This window comes from Protopterus annectens, chromosome 7.part0 (genome assembly GCF_019279795.1).
Source record: "Protopterus annectens isolate FY-2018-M chromosome 7.part0, PAN1.0, whole genome shotgun sequence".
Taxonomy (NCBI): Eukaryota; Metazoa; Chordata; order Ceratodontiformes; family Protopteridae; genus Protopterus; species Protopterus annectens.
The window spans coordinates 1,131,954,571-1,131,973,196 of NC_056739.1; positions in this window are offsets into that span (position 1 = coordinate 1,131,954,571).

An 18,626-nucleotide genomic window follows, 5' to 3' on the forward strand; every position below is an offset into this window, starting at 1 on the left:
TGGCCATAGGGCTTAAAGCAACCAAAATGGCCAATATCCCCTTATAATGCACCCCCACCTCAACAGGGAAGCATCCGTGGTCACTGTAGCCATTGGAGGGGGAGGAGGGAAGGGCCCTGCCCAGGTATAGGTCATTTGATAGCATCCACCATCTTAGGTGACTCTTGCAAATTGGTGTTAGTCTGATAGGAACAGATGGGGGTTGGTATAAGAAGGACCAATGGACCAATAGAGTCCACTGTAGCACTCATATGAAGAACCTTGCCAATGGAACTAGAAGTATGGCAGCTGACATAGAGCTTAGGGCTCTCAGGACTAAATGTGCAGGTGGACTGGTTGTGTCCAATAACACTTGCACTTGTCGTTTTAGAGATATTACACTCTGTAGGGGTACTGCAGCTATCTGGGTGATCGTATTCAGTTGTGTTCCCATGAACTCTATGTTTTGCACTGGGGACAATTTTAACTTTACTAAGTTTATCGTGATTCCCAGTTGGCTGAAGGTTTGTAGCAGGTATTGAGTGGCTTGAAGAAGCTGATGCCTTGTTGGTGCAGTTAGGAGCCAATCGTCCAAGTATGGCAGCACCTGGAATCCTCGCAGTCTCAGGTGAGCTGCCACCACTGACATGTATTTAGTAAAAATGGGCAGTGCTCTGAATTGGTAATGATGGGCTCCCAGCTGGAAGCACAAATGTCTCCTGGAGCACCTGTTTATCTTGATATGATAGTACACATCCTGAAGATCTATGAAGCACATCCAACTGTTCTTCCACAGCAGAGGTAGCATGGACTGAACTGTAACCATGTGGAACTTTGACTTCATGACAAATAGGGTCAGAATGCTCAGATCTAAGATCAGTCGCAGGTCTCCAATCTTTTTTTTTTTTGGCACCAAAAAGAAGCAAGAATAGGTTCTGCATACCTGTTGTTCAGTCGGGACCTCTTGGATGACTCTTTCTTCTGGAAGTTAAATAGGATGGCATTCTCCCTCTGATTGGGTGGGACATTGTGGAGATTCCTCCTGGGGCTTGGAGGTGGAAGGGAAAAGGGAATACAGTAATGTCTGTAAATAATGTTTAGCACCCAGCTGTTGTTTGTTAAGTTTGTCCAGGCATCTACAGTAGATGCAATAAAAATTTTTCCCTGACTGCCTCCAGCATAAGAGAGTCAGACAATGCTACAGGAGCCCTGATAGGGCCTGTCAGAGAAAGGTTCATTGAAGCCCTGATTCTGTAGACCCTCTCTGCCTCTAGGGTGGTGTCTGCCTCTGCCCCTGGAAGAGGAATCTTCTTGGGACTCAGGGAAAGAACCTTAAGATTTTTGGAACCACATCCTCTTCCCACTCCATTGATTCCTGGAAAAGGTCTGTGTGGGGGGTAGAATAATTGATCCCTACAGCAAATAAGGTCTTTCCCTCCTGGTCACTGCTGGTAAGGATTTCTTTGACCAATAGCCCAAAAAGAGAAGAATCATCATAGGGGGCATTGATGAAAGATACCTTAAAGAGTTCTGCAAACCTGTAAAGCCTCATCCAGGCATATGCCTGTACCAGCTGCTCAACAGGTTCCCCTCTGCAGCATTAGAGATCAGCCTCATTGAAGAATTAGATATGCAGGAAAGAGTGGCCAACTGGGGAGATACCTTCTTGAGGTCCTCCACCGACAAGGACTCTATGAGAGTTAGTAAGTTCCTTAACCAGAATCCTCTGTAGATGCGTGAAGTGTGCCAAGTAATTCAATTCTATTAGTGTAAAGGTACCAGAGGCACAGACACACTTCCCATGTCTGTCCAACATCTGAGACTCCTTGTTTGGGGGGTGGACAGTTGAGCACTGTTCTGCTAGCTCATTCTTGGTTGCTGCTGACACCATGATAGCATCAACAGGAATACCTCTTGCTCCAGTGTAAGCGATCTGCAGGTGGGCTGAGGTATTTATCCATATGCTTGGGTATGGGCTATGCAGTGTCTGGCTCCTTCCACACCCGGCGGGAAACTAAATCAATAAGTTTGTCCACTGGTGAGGTCACCCAAGACATAGATGGGCCCATCCCGAAGGCCTCCAGGAAGACAGACTCATCACAAGAATGGGGTTGGGATGACCGTCCACCCTTTTGTTTCAGGATTTCTAAAATATCCCTGAAAGAGATGTCATTGGGTGGAGACTGAGTGAACCCTTCTCCCTTATTGAAGTCGGTATCTTCGGTCAATGACTCCAAAGGGGAGTTCAAGTGCTTCCTCTTGCATTGTCTCTTCCGATGAACCTCCCCATGGGATGTTCGGGGGAAGAATCAGAGGACAGGGGACCCCCTGTGGGGGATGGGCCTGGAGGGTCTCATGGAGGCGCTGACTACAGACATGATGAATGGGCCCAAAACTCAGATCAGCTGGTGACTGGATAGGATCTGGGGGAAAAGAAGACACATCTTGAACCCTGGAGAAAGTCCTCTCTGCCACCCAAAAAGCAGACACACTCAGGGAAATTCTACCCCTCCCCTCTGGCACCAAAGGAGAAAAAGTAGCGTCAACCAGACCCAAACTGTTGAGGGGCGAAGCCCTGATGGGAAGAGATGGATACAAGAAGATCGGAGCTGAGGTCAACTCCATGGAGTCAGCACCGATGTCTCAGATTCAGGACCCACTCTGCTCCAAAGGTATCGGAGCAGATCTGGTCTGGGACACTGATGGAGTTGAAGAAAAGTATAGCCACATCTCTGACAATGGCTCTCTTGGGTAAGCCAGATCCTGGAGTTCTGAAGTGACAGGTTGCATCAGAAGAAGAATTTGCACCATGGGAGTTGGAGCTCTCATGGATCCAGTGTTGGACAGAGATGGGAGAATCCCCAACTGTATCTGAGCCTTGATGAAACTCTGCATCATCCTGTTGATATCTGTGTGGAACAGCCAAGAGGATTTAGAAGAGGCAGAGAAGTGAGTTGATTTTGCACGAGACTGACTGGTCCAAGCCATCAGAACTGGGGACATCGATTTGTTCCAAATCTGCTTTCAGCTCCAAGACCTCTGATGTGAGGGCTTTGGATCCAAGAAGGACTTGCTCGGAGATGGAGGGCTTTGGATCCAAGAAGGACTTGCTCAGAGATGGTGAGCTGTGTATTCATATAATGTCTAAAGGATCTGAAGGGGCACTCGGACTTGATGTATTAGGATCCAATAATGTTTGAATCTGAGGAATAGTCTTGGTTGGTCCCAGTTCCATCAGATTCAAGTAGGCTTTAGGATCTGCTGAGGGCTGGATGTCTGCAGAATCCAAAGCAGTTGGATCTGACAACTATCGTCTGTTCTCTGGTACAGAGGACATAGCCCTCCATGGATTCAGAGAGGGGTGTGCCTCTTCACCTCCTGGAAGAAGTACATTTCACAGGGGTTTGACCCCCCAGAAGCTGGCAACAGGCCCTTTAGAATAAGCTTGTTTCTATGGTCTGAAAGGGCATGTGGGTTAAAGGCTGCACAAATATTACAATCAACGTCTAAATGCCCCAGCCCAAGACAACAGACGCACCTTTTGTGGGCATCCAAATTCGAAATTTTGTGCCCACAACAGATGCATCTTTTAAACCCTGTTGGTTTCTCACACATGACTCTGACACAGGGAATCACCCCCCCACACACACACACACACACATGCACGCGCACATACACACACATGCTGACGCAGACACATGCACGTACACACACACACACACACACACACACACACACACACACACACACACACCTCTCTTAAAATTGAAAAAGCTACATACAAAGGAAAGATACTGGGAAAGTTTTTTTTTTTTTTTTTTAGGTAAAGAGACAGAAGAAAATAGATACCAATGGCCTTACAGGGGAAGAAAGCTTGTAGAAGGGAGTGGCAAAACCCAAACACCCATGAGAAAAACTAACCAACTAACACAGAGGAAGGTTTAAACAAAGTAGGAAGGATTTAGAAGAAATTCAGAGAAACTGGATAGCAAAACAGTGCTCGAGGCAATGAAATGGTGTCTATGCCGGAAGGCGGCAAATAAGATCTGAGAAATTAGGGGAAAACTTGAGGCATTATGGGAGAGGGAGGAGCTTGAGATTCAGATCATGAGTCTTGTGAGGTGGCCAAGTTGGATCTGAGATTGGAACTAAGGACCCATCAGTGAGGAAGAATGAAATGGACAACATCAGATGGGTCCTTTATCGGGGGTCTGAGAAGAAAAATGCCTTTCCTGAAGGCCCTACATAATCTGGATGAAGCCAGCGAAAAAGATTAGTTTCAGGAATGGAAATTTGAAATTGCTGCCAACTGATGCGTAATTATAGGGAAACTAGTGCCTTCTTTAAAAAGAGTTGTTATAAAAAGAAGAATGGCTGAAGTTGGTGCTGAAAAAGGTTGATATTCTGGTTAGGGGCCCGAACAGAAAATCTTTTCCATTTGCTTCTGTAGACTTTCTTGGTAGAAGCTTTCTGGAAGGCCAAGATATCATGAACTGGGGAAGAAAGTCTGGAATGTCTATTACTGGAAGTGGAGACACCATGCAGTTAGTTTGACAGCAAGGAGACTGGGGTGCTGAATTCTCAATGGATGAAACAGGAGATCCTGATTGGTTTCCAGTATCAATGGAGGTTACTGCAAGTGAGACCATAGGAAGGGGAGCCATACCTGCCGAGGCCAGAAAGGAACAATGAGGATGACTGAGCTCTTCAACCTGCTTGCTTCCTATAAGAGCTTTGGAATCAGAGGAAGAGGAGAGTAGGCATACAGGAGACCTGGGGGCCAATCATGAATCACAGCATCTCTTGGTAACTCCAGTTGTTCTTGAGGGGTGAGGCAAACAGGTTGCAGCAAGGCTGGCCCCAGCGGCTGAAGATCATATTCGCTAGCGATTGATTAAGAGACCACTCGTGAGACATCAAAATGGTTCTGCTGTGCCTGTCTTCTAATGCACTGTTTTTCCCCAGGATGTGGATTGCAATGAGAAAGCAGACTGAAGCAATCACCCAATCCCAAACCCTAATGGCCTCTCTGCACAGTGGCTAAGACTGAGTTCCTCCTTGCTTGTTAATAGACCAGACTACTGACATGTTGCCTGTTTGAATTGCAATAGTCCCCAGAGAGAGAAAACATCTTGAAATGCCTGCAATGCTAGAAGGACTGCAATCATCTCTAGGACACTCATATGCAATGTGTTCTCTAGAGGGGACCACATGCCTTGGACCATCTTTCCCAAGAAATACCCCCCCAACTGGGAAGTGTCCATGGTCACTGTTGCAACTGGGGATGAAAGACTAAACAGTCTGCCCAGAAAATGATCATTGGACTGAGTCCACCAATGACTATGATGTTTGCAGACAGGGTGAATCTTATGGGAAATGACAGAGGTTGATAAAGAATGAAAAGTACAGTTTTGTACCTACCATAAATGTAGATGTCTGATAGATATGCAACTGCAGTCATAACATATGGGTTGTCCTGCCTCAGGCAGCCCTCGGTCGGCCAGATTCCAAAGTCTGGGTCCGACGTCGGCTGATGTCGCATTTCTCTCCGACGTCAGAGCGGCTGGAGTACATAAGCATCAGCCGACGCCATCTTCTTCAGTGTTTCTTGCCCCAGATGCCAGGTGCCCTCCAAGAAAGGCTGTAATCAAATTGGAAGAAAAACAGATTTCCAGACAAATAAACAAGCAATACACAGATACACCATAACAGATATCCCCAGCTAAGGGTAACAGGGATAGGAGTGGACCCAAGGCATAGAGGGGAAGGAGGGAGGGAAAACCTGACTGCAGTTGCATATCTATCGGACATCTACATTTATGGTAAGTACAAAACTTTACTATGTCCTTCAAGAATGCAACTGCAGTCATAACATATGGGTTGAATACCATAGCTTAGCTGGGGGAGGTGGAATGCTCTAAGAAAAGGATGGTGTAGCTATCAATCCCTGTAGGACTTCAGAAGCAAAGCCTGCTCTGGATCTGGAATATAGAGGAAGGTTGTAGTGTTTGGAAAATGTATGCACGGAGCTCCATGTAGCAGCTTCTAGAATGTCTTTTGTAGGCACCCCTCTTAAGAATGCTGTTGAGGTGGCTGTAGCTCTGGTGGAGTGTGGTCTGACATTGGCTGGTACACTTTCCATGGAAGGAATAACAGAATCTGATGCAATGTCCAATCCATTTAGAAATAGTCTGTTTGGAAATTGCTTTTCCTTGTACTCTAGGGGCGTAAGCTACAAAAAGCTGATCAGACTTCCTACTGGTCTTGGTTCTGTCCAGGTAGTAGCGAAGTTGTCTGTGAATGTCCAAGGTATGCAACAGTATTTCCCCTTTGTTTTCAGGATTGGGAAAGAAAGTAGGCAGGTGAATGGTTTGATTTAAAGAAACCCTAGATACCACTTTTGGCATAAAGGTAGGGTTGGTTCGTAAGGAGACCCTGTCTCTGTGAAAGATTATGAACGGTGGTATTGCCATTAGGGCCTGTAGTTCCGAAATCCTTCTTGCTGAGGTAATTGCCAACAGGAAAGCTGTCTTCCATGAGAGAAATTGTAAGTCCACAGAAGCTGCTGGCTCAAAGGGAGGTAGCGTCAGTTTTTCTAGGACAAAGTTGAGGTCCCAAGCTGGTACTGGAGCCTTTCTTGGTGGCTTTATATTCTTGATTCCCCTAAGGAATTGCCTTAACAAAGGATGTGAAAACACAGGTGGATCAGTGTTGTATCTAGCTGAGATAGCTGAAGCATGTATTTTTATGGAAGAATATGAGAGTCCATTCTGTAGCATATCTGCCAAATATTCCAGAATGAGTGGAATGTTCAAAAATGATGCATCATGACCCTTGCTGGTATTCCAAATGCTGAATCTCTTCCATTTTGCTGAGTAAACCTTTCTGGTGGATGGTCTTCGGGCTTCTGTTAGTATCCTCTGAACTTCCTTGGAGAGAGATAGATTGAGGTTATTCATGGGATCTCCCAAGCTGTTAGCTGCAGCGTCTGAATGTTGGGATGTACTGTCTTGAAGTTGTGTTGAGTCAAAAGTTGGGGCCATTGGGGAAGGGCCCACTTTTTGTTGTGACATATGCTCCGTAGAAGTGGGTACCAGTGCTGTCTTGGCCAGTCTGGAGCTATTAGGATCCCCTTGGGCTTCTCTGCTTTGATCTTTAGTAATACTGTGGTCATCAGTGGCAGAGGTGGGAATGCATAGATTTTTAGGAAGTTCCAGTTGAATGAGAGAGCATCTGTTTTCCATGCTTGTGGATGATATGTCCTTGAACAGAACTTTTGTAGATGATGATTGAGGTGGGAGGCAAATAGGTCTACTTCTGGCCTGCCCCATGTCGAGGTGAGTCGTATGAAGATTTCTGGATGTAACCCCCACTTGTGGGGGTCTAGGAAATTCCTGCTTAGGCTGTCCGCCAGCACATTGTCTTTGCCTGGAACAAACTGGGATTGCAACTGTATGTTTAGGCTCAGTGATTTTTCCCAAAGATTCATTGTCAGTCTGCAAAGGGGGTAAGAATGGGTGCCCCCCTGCTTGTTTATGTACCACATCACAGTGGTGTTGTCTGTCCGTATTAGCAGGTGGCCTTGCAGAAGTTGTTGTCGAAAGGCCTCGATGGCATGCATTACTGCCAGCATTTCTTTTTGGTTGATATGCAGATGTGTTTCCTTTGGAGACCATTGTCCTTGAATACATCTGCCCTCCATGTGCGCCCCCCATCCAAGGTCTGAGGCATCTGTGGTCATGGTCTGTGTTATCTGAGGTTTTTTGAATGACATACCTGTGTTTGCCTGGCTTACCGAGGCCCACCATAGAAATTCCTTCTGTAGGCATGGAATGAGCGGTATGGTTGTCTCTAGGTTGTTGCTGTGCTGAGACCATAAGCTTTTTAGGCACCATTGTAGCTTTCTCATGTGTAGTCTTGCTAATGGAACCAGGAGAATGCAGGATGCCATGTAACCCAGGGCCTGTAGGAATCTCCTTGCAGTCATCTGGGTGAGCTTTGCCAAACCTTTGAAATAATGAGTTAACCTCTTTTGTTTGTCTTCTGTCAGGTAAGCCATTTGAGAGGCTGTCTAGTTTGGCTCCTAAGAAGGTTATTTGCTGGGATGGCTGAAGTCTTGACTTTTGGAAGTTGACTGTGTATCCCAGAGCCTGTAGCAATTGTATGACATAATTCAAGTTTTTTGTCAAAATCAGTTTGTCGTCCGCTTGTATGAGGCAGTCGTCCAGGTATGGGTAAATTTGAATCCCCTGGAGCCTGCAATGAGCAATTACTGAAGCCAGGCATTTCGTGAATACTCTGGGCGCAGTAGATAAGCCAAATGGCAATGCTGAGAATTGATAATGCTCTGGCCCTGCAAGAAATCTAAGGTACCTTCTGCAGTTGTGTCTGATAGGGACATGCAGGTATGCCTCTTTGAGGTCCAGAGTAATCAGCCAAGACCCATTGTCCAGCATGGGAAGGAGTTGATGTAGAGTCAGCATTTTGAACTTTGGTACTATGAGGAAAGTGTTTAATGCGGACAAATCCAGTATTGGTCTCCACTGAGTTTCTTTTCTTGGAACAAGGAACAGTCTTGAGTAAAACACCTGGCCTTGTTCTTGATGTGGAACTTTTTCTATTGCTTTGATCTGAGCAAGCAGAGAAATTTGCTTGATAGCCTCTGCCCTGTGGTTTTGTGGTAGGTTTGGCATGCCTTGTTTTCTTGGTAAGGTATGAAAGTGGAACCTGTAACCTTGGTCTATAATGTCCAAAATCCATTTGTCCTTTGTCAATCTGTGCCAATTGTCTGAAAACAGAGATAATTTTCCGCCCAAAGGAGCTTCTGTTTGCTCCTTGGTCAGCGGAAGTAGAGGAAAGTCATTGAGATTGTCCCTGTGGGGCAGGAGAAACCCCTGCGTCACTTCTTTGGTTTGTTGGTTGCCATTGTCGTCCCCTGTAGGAACCTCTGTATTGCCCTCTTCCTCGGCCACGCCTGTTTTTACCCCTTTGAAATCTTTCAAGATTAGGAAAGGACCAGTTTTTAGAAGGCCAATTTCTGCTGAATCTGGGAGGCTGAACCTGGAGGAAATCTTTGACTGTCTGAACTGACTTGGCTTTTTCCTCAATGGACTTTAACACATCTTTAGCATTAGCACCAAAAAGCTTGTTCTTTTCCAAGGGTGCATCAAGAAGTTTTGCCTTAACATGATCTGGTAGAGGTTGTTCTTTTAACCATGCATGTCTACGAATGACCGCCCCTGTCATAGCTGCCCTACATGAAGCTTCCAAAGCATCATATCCACACTGCAGAAAGTGATTACTAACTTGCTGAGAATTATGTACAGCCTCCTGCAAAGATTTCCTATCTAAAGGTTCAGGAGAGGCCAGTGTTTTCTGTAAATCATCTAAACAGGTAATCCTGATATTGAAACATATGAAAGAGACAATTGAGAGCTCTCATAGATAAAGTAGTGGAGGTGTAGACCTTTTTCCTCCATCTCTCTAATGACCTAGCTTCCCTGTTAGAAGGTAAGGGATTTTTGGAGGTGGTAGCTGAAACCCCTTTCGGTCCCTGTGAATTTGTTTCTAAATCAACAGCATGGGCCCTAAAGAAATGAGAATGTGTTTCTGGGACCCTATAGTATCTGTCAGGCTTGGCAGGAGCAGGAGGAAGAGTATCAGGGGTAACACTGGAGTCAGAGTATAGATCATCCAAAACATCAAGCACAGGAGGTATAGCTAAGGGCCTGTGTTGGGGCTTTTTAAGGAAGGTTCGAAGGCGCTTTCTGGATTCAGAAAATTCCTGGCCTTGCCACTTAAAATGTTCCCTCATGGAATGCAGAACTTCCCCAAAAGAAATATCCTCAGGAGGGGAGGCCGAGGGGATGGAATCCTCTGCATCCGAGTCCTCATAGGTCTGGAAGGGCTCTTCCTGGCTATCAGAGTGAACAGAGTCCTCAGAATCTTCATCTGGAGGGAGAGGGTCAGAGGGTTCAACACGGGGCCTCTTATCAGAAGGAGGCTGGGATCCTCTCTCTGGATGGGCCTGGGAACCTCTGATCATGGAAATTAAGTCTGCGGCCATAGTCATGATTTGTGTTTCAGGAGTAGGTTGAGGTAAGGCTTTAGCAGTAAGGTGCTTGGTCTTGCTGGCTGCCTTAGCACGTGTAAAGGCCTTGATAGACATGGACATGGGAGGCCTAGCAGCTCCATGTGCAGGAGTGACCTTATCCACAACAATGGTCTCGGGCATTTCCTCGGTTTCAGTATCCGGAGGAAAATCAATAACTGGAGTCGGTGTGGTCTCCGGTATCGGAGGTATCGGTAATGCGGTGTCTTCGGTTCGGAGCGGTGAAATAACCGCCTCAGAGGGAACCGGGGCACTCGCGGTAGGTTTTGGCGTGGTGTCGGTGGAAGAAGCGGGCCGAGGATGTCGGTCCCGGTCTTTTCGTTTCTTGGGAGTCTGCGATGTCGGTAGTTCCGACGGCATTGTATAATCGAATTTTTCGCCGAAAAAGTCTTCAGCGAACTCTGCCCGGCGCCTGAGAGTGCGCTTATTGAAGCGAGCACAGGCCGAGACGTCGTGGTCTGGGCCAAGGCAAGGAAGGCAGTAAGAGTGGAAATCCTTATGAGGTATTTGTTTACCACAAGAAAGAAGAGGAGGGAAGGAAATAGATGCACAAATTCCAACTAGTTGATGTCACCAATTAATGAACGCTTTATTAAGTTCTGCGTTTTCGTCCAACAGACTTCATCAGATAAAACCACTCCATTCTAAAATCTCGTTTTATACAAAATTATACATTCCTATCCAATCGTGTTACACTTTCATTTCAAATGGAACAAATGAAAATCAGCGTTTCTTACTTTCGTTCTGAATATACGTTCATACATAGATTTAAAATTATAAAATTGATTATTATTAAATGCCTTTAATAAAATTCATAGGATTTTTTATGTTATAAAAAAACATTAAAATTCTTTCATTAGATAGTTTTAATCTACATTCATGAGCATTTATATTTATATATATTTCATTGTTAGGGCAATGGTGGATGGAATCCCTTAGTTACCTTTGTTAGGGAACAGTGCCACCTACTGGCGTTTCTTCCTTTAATTTGTTTAATTAGTTATATCTTAGTAGCTTTTAGCTTTAACAATGGCAAAATAGAGATGTGTTCATTCAAACCTGGGGTCTTGTTGGCTTCCAAGGCCAATTGCCACCATAATTCTTTGTAGCCAATATTTTCCTCCCAGGGACCACCTCTAATGTCCGTTTTAACTTGATCTAACACAAGACAAACAATTATTTACTTTTTCAGTAATTTCTGACATCGGCTGAGGCAAGAAAAGGTCCCCAACGGGGTACTTAGCTTTTTTGATGACTTCGGATTCGAAGAATACCGGAGCTGACCGACCGTCACTTGCGAACTGCTTCTGCTTCGGGCACCGCACGGCAAGAAAGACGGAAGTAGATGGCATCGGCTGATGCTTATGTACTCCAGCCGCTCTGACGTCGGAGAGAAATGCGACATCAGCCGACGTCGGACCCAGACTTTGGAATCCGGCCGACCGAGGGCTGCCTGAGGCAGGACAACCCATATGTTATGACTGCAGTTGCATTCTTGAAGGACATCTCTGTACCACCAAAGTCCATTGAAGAATTTGCATAAAGAATCATGCTAAAGGCACCAAAAGTATGGCAGCTGACATTGACCCAAGAGCTTGTAGCACTAATCTTGCTGGAGGAGATAGGTGTGAAAGTACAGACTGAACCGGATATCTTAAGGATGTGGTGCTATGGACAGGTAAGAAGGCCACCTAAGTTGTAGTGTTTAAAGGTGTCCCTATGAATTCCAGGGTCTGTACCAGGACTAGGTTTGACTAGGCATGGTTTATTCAGATGCTTAAAAAGTTACAAACCTGGATCAAGTAGTCCCTGGCTTGTAAAAGTTTATGCTTGGATGGGGCAATGAGGAGCCAATCATCAAGATATGGAAACACCCAGAATCCCTAGAGTCTCAAGTGAGCTGCCATGACAGCCATGCATTTGGTAAACACTCTGGGGGTTGTGGTCAGTCCAAAGGGCAGGGCTCTGAACTGGTAATGATTGACTCCCAGCTGAAAGCATAGATGTCTCCTGGATCACTTGTCTATTTTTATGTGATAGTACACATCTTGGAGATCTATAGAGCCCATCCAATCATCCTTGTGCAGAAGAGGCAGGATGGACTGAATCGTGACCACATGGAACTTCACCTTCTTTACATACTGGTTCAACTTGCTTAGATCCAAAAATCAGTCTTAGGTTCTTGGTTTTCTTTGGCACTAAAAAAAAGCATAACTAAGTTCCAAATCTTATCTGGTTGGGTGGGACCTCTTGGATGACACTTTACTGTAGCAGCTTTTGTATATCTTGTGCTGCATCCTTCCTCCGACTAGGTGCAATGTCAGGAAGTTTCTTTTTTTGAAAGAGGAGGAGGAAGGGAAAAATGGTACATAGTAACCTCTGGGTATGATTCTTAGCACTCACAAATCTTTAGTAATATCTGTCCAGGCATTTAGGTGCAAAGAGAAACAACCCCCTGACTGCCTCCAGAGTCAGACAGTCAGGCAGCACTTCAGGAGTGCTGATAGGGCCTATTTGAAAAGGAATGTTTAAAGCCTTGGTTCTGCAGACCCCCTTTGCCTATAGGGTGATATCTACCATTAAAATTTCCTTTGCTGCCTCTGGAGGAATTATACTGGCATGAGTCCTTGAAAGGTTCAGAACCACATCTTATCACCTAGCTGGTTTCTACAAAAGGTTCATTGAGGGATGGAAAACTTGATTCCTATGCAGACAGTGTCTTTCCCTCTTGACCTGTGGGTAAGGGTATTCTTAACTGATGGCCCCAACAAGGAAGTGCCATCACAGGGGTCACTGACAAAGGATGTCTTGAAGGGCTCTGCAAAATTGCATAGCCGCATCCAGGCATGTCTCCTTATAGCTATATCTGAATCGGCTGCTCATGATTTGCCTTCTGTTGCATGGGACATCAGCTTCATCAATGCATTTGAAATGGACAGCAGAATGGCCAGTTGACAGGAGTTCTTTTTGAAATCCTCAAAAGACATGAATCTGACATAGTATTTAATATCTCCTTAGTCAAATCTCTCTGTAGCTGAGTGAAATGTGCCAAGTAGTTTAGCAACCTCAGCATGAAAAGTAGCTGAGGCAAACACTCACTTTTGAAATCTGTCCATCGCTCTAGACTCCCTGTTCGGTGGATGGATGGAAGAGCTCTGCTCAGTTAGCTCCTTCTTGGTGGCTGCCACCACCACCACAGCATCAACCAGAACTCCCTTGCTCCAGTGGGGTCTATCAGCAGGAGGGGCCAGAAATATGACCGGGCATTTCGGAATAGGTTTGACAGTGTCCGGTTCCTTCCAAGCCCTGTAGAAAACCAAGTCAATCAGTTCATTCGCTGGGAGAGAATCACCCAAGATGTAGACGGCCCAGAACTGAAAGCCTCCAGAAACACTGATTCCTCAGGAGAAGGAGATTGGGAAGACCAGCCACTCTTCTGTTTGAGGATCTCTCCAAAGGAGATGTCATCAGGTGGAGATCTGGGGAACCCTCTCTCTCTTCAAAATCAGTGTCTTCTGTGAGAGACTCCATGGGTGAGTCTAGGTGTCTCCTCTTACACATCCCCTTCCAAGGAACCTCCTCTGTGGGATAAGTGGGACAGGTATCAGAAGAGGGGGAAAATTCCTCTAGAGGAACTGCCTGGAGACTTCCTGGTACTGGCTGTCCTTGAAGGATAGGTCTGATGGGCTAAGACCTCAGAACCAAAGATGGAAGAGGGGTAGGCTCCAAGACAAGAGAATACAATTCTTTGTGATGAGGGAGAGCCCTTCCTACCACCTTGAATGCCAAAGCACCATGGGAAACCCCTCCCCCATTCTCTGGAGCAGACATCTCTGAGGAAGGTAGGTCAAGACCACCACAAAATCTGAGCCTCAAGGGGAGAATTGGATCCAATCTGTCTAGGGACTAGACTCTGAGAGGAAGGGGCAAATCCAGCAAAACTGGAGATCCCAGACCCTCTCTGATCCCGGGGTACTGGAGCAGAACCAGTCAGGGACACAGTTGGAGTCAAGGAAGACATTTTCTTTGGATCCAAAGCCGAACCTCTTGGTGATCTTGTATCCTGACACTCTAAAACCACTGGTCAGATTGGAGAAGGAGAGAAAATGGACTTACTAGGTGTACTCACTGATCCAGGAGGGGAGTAGCTGGCAGGACCCCCGAGCAGGATCTGAGCCCTGAGAAATGTCCTCATTATCCTATCCACATTTGCCTTTGACAAGCACCTAAAAAAACAGGAAGACACTGTGGATGAGGGTCTGTAGTGTTTCTTTGGAGTCTGAAAAATTTGGCCGGGCAGGGAAGGAGATAATGGCTTAATGGTGTACTCCAGAGTACGGCTCCTGTGGGAAGAGCTAGATCTCTAATCTGAGGCCTTGGAATCTGATGATGAGGTGGAGAAAGTGGAGAAATTACTATCAGAGCCAATATTGTAGGATCCAAATAGTGTTTAGGATCCAAAAATTTTCAGATCTTTTCCAATGGCTCCTATGAAGCCCTAGGAGACTTCAGTGGAGACCTCTTTTTGGTTTCCAAACAAACAGACTTCACTGATTTGGTGGGGGTTTGTGCCCCAGAAGAAGCAGGCAAAAAAACTCTAAGTACAAGTTTATTGTGCCTGTCGGCTAATGCCCTGGGGTGAAAGATTGAGCATACTGAACAGACCGTATTGAGGTGATCAGGTCTTAAGGAAAAAATTCACTTCTTGTGGGCATCCAAATAAGAAGTGCATGTCTTAAACCCTGTCAGTTTCTCTGACATAGTGGAGAAAAAAACAATGACAGAGTAAGCCACACAAGAAAAACACTCAACCAAATGAAACAGGAATAGACATACCAGCTATGGTATGTTACAAATAGGTAAAAAAAATATACCAAAAATGGTATGTCAAAAACTACTGAAGTAGAAGAGAACACATACAGGACAAGAAAAACATTAACTCATAACGCCCAGTGAAGCTATGAGGGAGGAAAAATGAAGTAAAGGGGTATAGCAGAAAAGAGAAAAATTGGGACAGAAGGACTATCCAACAGTTTACCCAAATAACTGTCACTTACAAAAAAGACTCAAGGCAAGGTTCATCAAAGGTACATCCACAGTTTATCCATGAAAAATCAATGAAGAATGAAGACAGGTTAATACAAAGTAAGCTCTTTCATCCAAACCAAATGAAAGAACATCAGTTACAAACCATGAAAAGGCAGTATAAGTAATTCAAACAAAATGACATCACTTTCCCTAATAACAATTTAAAAACATATTCTCCCCATTAACAATTCATATACATTACTATTATAGTAGATAAAATTAAGTTTAACAACCTATCATACAAATTTTAAAATTACAAATTACGCATACCAAACATAAAAATTATACTTAAAAATGTTTGTAAGTATTAAAGTTATCTTTTTAAAGCTTTTAAACATAAAATATATTTCAAAGAACACTGGTTATTGAGGCCAGGACTGGCAAAAGCATTAACATTGAGCTGCCAATAAAGCTCCCTCTCCTCTAAACAGAGGGGCCAAGGACCTCCTCTGATATTCTTGTTAACATTATCAATTATTAGATAGTTGAAAGAATGCCCGGGGTTATCAGAGACATGTTTGGCCAAAGCATTCATGGTGTTAGCTTTCCCAATATTATACTGGTGTTCGTATACTCTCAGTTTAATGTGTCTCTCTGTTTTCCCAATATAGAACCCTGGGCAACATTGGCATAAGGCAATATACACAATACCACACATTTCACAATTGTATTTACCTCTAATCTGGCATGTTACGTTATTAAGAGTAAAAGAATTAGCAACCATCATAAATTTACAGAAATTGCATCTGCCACATTTTGTCATTCCCACTTTTAATGGGTACGCCCTAGTATTATTTTCAAACATATTCTTTAGGTTATTCCATCTTTTAAAAATCAACCCAGGGATGGCACTAATTTTCTGTTGTATGAAAGAGTCATCCAACAAGATCCTCTAGTTTTTCACTAAGATGTCTCGTACAGACCCAGCATCCACAGAGAAAGTGGTAATAAATTTAAAAGTATGGTTATTACCAACCTCATCTATCATGCATCTATTTGGTTCACCAACAATAACATCAAATTGACCATTACCTGCCAACTCATTCAGGGGTGATTCCATTGTTACTTCCATGGTTTTATTCAGTAAGGGCTTGAATCAACCACTAACTCTTTTTTCATAGACTTCATTTATAATGACATCTATTAGTGCCAGGGGGTAGCATTTTTTCAAAAACATATTTTTAACAGTCTCACATTCAGACATGAATTCAGAGTCTAGTGTGGTCATCCTAGCAGCCCGTACAAGTTGACCTTTTATTACCGCGTTTTCTGGTGAAATGGGTGGGAGCTTTTAAAGTGCAATAGTGTATTGGAGTATGTGGGTTTTCTGAAGATCATAGCTGTATATCTCCCATTTATAAGATCCTTTGATAATTCAACATCTAAGTAGGAGATAGTGTCAACCCTAAATTCAAATGTAAATTTAAGGAATGATGTAAATCCAGAAATAGTACTGACAAAGTTTTCCACATCACCTAAGTCACCCCGAAAAATGATGAACATGTCATCCAAAAATCTAGTGTACCAGAAAATGTCTGTATATAAGGGATTCTTAGATAAGAATTCCCTCTCCCAATATGCCATTACACAATTAGCAAAGCTACCCCACAGGGGAGCCCATAGCAACACCAGTTTGTTGCAAAAAATATTCACCATTAAAAATCAGCATGTTATTATGTAGAACAATTTCCAGCAAATATTCTATAAGGTCCACTTCGGATGATAAGGCCCCTTTTAAGGAGAGAAATTCTCTAACCCAACTGATGCCAAGGTAGTGGGGGATCCCTGTATAAAGATCCTTGACATCAATGGTTAGGAAGTTGTAATTGTCTTGAAAGTTTAAACTGTTTACAGATTTTAAGAAATCCCATGAATCCCTACAAATTTGGGATTCACTAACCAAGAATTTCTTAAGTTTCTGATTAACAAGCTTAGCACATCCATACATTATACAGTTCCTACCATCCACTATAGGTCAGAATAGAGGATTTTGCAAGTCGTTGTGGATCTTGGGAAGCCCAAATATTACTGGTGTAAGTGGGGTCAGGATGTTAGGATAATTCAAGGTTCCCATGTCAATACGATTGTCTATAACCTAATCCTTTGACAGGCACCATTGAATTCATTTAAAGAAAATTTTAAATAGGTGTCAGCATGTAACATTTCAAGCATTTTATTCCTATAATCAAATTCATTCATAAAAATAAAACCTCCACCTTTGTCAGGTTTTAGAATTTGAATATTTTGTGTTGTCAATAAATCTAAAACATTCCTTCCACTATCAGATATATTAGGTACATATGTTCTTGAAGGTCATTTACATAGTAAACTTCTGATGCCTAATTCACAAAGTTTCTCAAACAATAGTACTGTGGTGTTTAAGGGTGGATGATAAACACTAGAGACATGTAAATCATCATTAATATATGTTCTGACCTAAAAGAAATGTAAGATTTAATTTAAGTGTAAAAATTTTTAAGTCCAGCAATGTCTTTGACAAATCCACCCTTTTACTGGGCACAAATGAAAATCCCTTTGCTAACAGATCAATGAGTTCATGTGGAGGGTCAAATTCCATATAATTATATATACGAAAATCGCCACTAGAATTTAAATGTATCCGTAGGTGTTCACAGTCATTCAAAATAAGTCTGTTGCAGTTAATATGTTCTATCTCCAATGTTTGTTGTTCCTCTTCTGCCTTTGTTTGTTCCAAGAACCTCGGTTTGGCTGTCTGCCATTCACCTTCACGGCCATCTCAAAATCCAGATTATGTGAACTGTTGGGATTCTCCTGCCATTGTTGAAGGTGCTTGCTACGTCTGATAGGTCCACTTAAGTCATCTGACTCAGCTTCCTGAGTAACACAGACATTTTGATTATTATTAATGACCTCAGGCATGTCATTATGGTGATTCACTATAGGGTGCCTTATCACATTGGTTGGAGTCTCATGAATATTTAATGTGGGTGGAGCAGGGTAGGCAACACCATTTTGATAGTTTTTCTGATCGCATTCTAATTTCTTTACTTTAATGGATTTAAGCTTGATAAGTGAGCTCTCTATGCTCTTAAAAATATGATCAAAGTCATATTTATAGTGACAAAAGTCTGCATCTTCTGTAATACAGATTTCTAAGCACAATAATTTGTCCTTTAGAGTCACCATTGTAGCATTGTAATCATTTATTAATAAAAGCAAAAATTCACAGACTTGGTTGTCAAAAAGCTGAGTGAGGTCTTTAAAGAAAGGGGAATTGTGAACAAGCCCAGTTGGGTAACGCCACTGCCACAAACCCTTAGGGATCTGGTGTCTGCCGACACATTCCTGTAGATAAGAGACTTCTAATTGCAGTTTTTTTAAATTTAAAAAATTTGGAATCAAAAAGTTTGGAATCAAAAAGGTTGAAGTTATTCACAATGTCTGTTCCTGTTTGAGCATTTAAGGT